The sequence below is a fragment of the Penaeus monodon genome, chromosome 20, assembly GCF_015228065.2.
Source record: "Penaeus monodon isolate SGIC_2016 chromosome 20, NSTDA_Pmon_1, whole genome shotgun sequence".
Taxonomy (NCBI): Eukaryota; Metazoa; Arthropoda; class Malacostraca; order Decapoda; family Penaeidae; genus Penaeus; species Penaeus monodon.
The window spans coordinates 45942688-45944533 of NC_051405.1; positions in this window are offsets into that span (position 1 = coordinate 45942688).

The following is a 1846-nucleotide window of genomic DNA, read 5'->3' on the forward strand; positions in this document are numbered from 1 at the left end:
GTGTGCTTGGGTGCATTCTAATATGTTCAATTAGCTAAATAATTCTCATATATTTGCATGGAAAGTTGTTTCATAAAATTACAGCACACACACACGAACCTTTAAAGTGAAATAAAATAGATTTAGAGATCGGCAACACGTTTCAAGCTTATCTGTTCGAGGCCTTTGGAATGAGCAATCGCACAGTGTCTTATCAGTCAAGGTCAGAAAAATCGATGATAAGACTGCAAAATGTGCGAGCAACTAAAAAACTAATCAGGTATGCCGTTCGGCAACCTCATGCAACTCAGACGCAACACTTCCTTCTCTGCCCTTTCTTACAGCGCGGAGCCGAAGTGCTTTCGGCGAATCAACGCAGGCGGGGAGAGGTCGATGCTGTCAAATGAGGCTGCGTCGGGAAACGCTCGGCCGACTCGGACGGACAAGTTTTACGTGGAAGTTTTTCACGGCCTGAGAGAAGGAGTCTGCAGCTTGAAGTCTCGAAGGCTTGAAGGCCGCAGACTCCTTCTCAAGGCTACGGAAGCAAGCAAAGGACCAACGATGTAGATCCTGGAGCGAAGGATTTCCCCCAGGAAGTCCCCCGGAAGGAGAGACCAGCGAAATTTACGAGGGCGTGATGGGGGGGGGCTGACTACATGCGGGGGGGGGGGGGTGATGTGCGAAAATGGCTTGCAATAATACCATAAATCTCGACAAACAACTCAGTGCGATAAGGATTTTCTGGGTTCACTGAGGTACAGCTTTTATATAATCACTTGTTCATTTTGATTCACATGTTTTCTTTGCTTTTATGTGAATGAAAATACGTAAAATCGCACATTTTCCATAGTCCGATTTGAAAATAACATCAGCGAAAAGGTTTGTAGGAGAAAATACCAAATTCTGGAATCTTCTCCATTTTACTTTTTATTTTTGTTTTACTTATTTCTAAAGATAGAAGACTGATTTCTTTTTTTAATTCTCCTTGGTAAGTTATATTTATACTGATAAGACATCATCAGCTGCACCATGAGTTATTGCGCTTAAATATTCATAATATAAAACATTTCAGTGAGTCTTAAGAATGAATTCTAACATTAATATTCACAGAAATACTGTTATCTACTGGCTGATAGGTTTTAATAACACTTAACAATGGATTGTCCTGCCAGGCCTTATCGTCGTCACACGAGCGGTTTTCTCCGAAAACCGTTTGTTTCACTTTTTATCTATCGCCGGTTGGATTCCCTGGCAAAGAGAGGGTGACAGGCTTCATTACCAGGAGGCCATTATCATGGATTAAGTGCTTCACTTTTTAAAAGATGCATATGCAAGAATTAATCTTTCCAAGAATGATATATCTGTACAAATCAACGGTTCTTGACAATTCAGTGTGAAGTGGAGATATCAGCTGTGCTTAACTGACTGACTGCAGATACAACCATTGGGAAATGAACAGTCGCAGCTAAGGGAATAGGGGGTCTTGAATTTGTTAGAGTAATATGCAGTGCTGAAGGCAAAGGAAAAGCTTCAAAGTCCTAGCTTGCACATTGCAGAGGGTGGGAGGGGGGGGGGAGTCGGTGCTCTTCGTTGGAGTCGCTTGATGGCCTCGTGAGCGCCAGCCGTCGGCTTGGCTGCAGAAAACTACAGCCGACCCGACCGCCGTCTCTCCTGCTCACGCGTGGCCTCTCCACCGCCCTCCTTCCTGTGCACCTGTAATCATATGCATTATTGGATCCCATTGCCTTGTTGTTGTTGTTGCGTGCATGTGCACAAGGAGTGCGGGGTGCGTACGTGCAAGGATGCTCTTCGTCATTGCGCATTTTCTAGGAAGGCTTTCAATCCGGCCTTTGTGATCAGCTTAAAA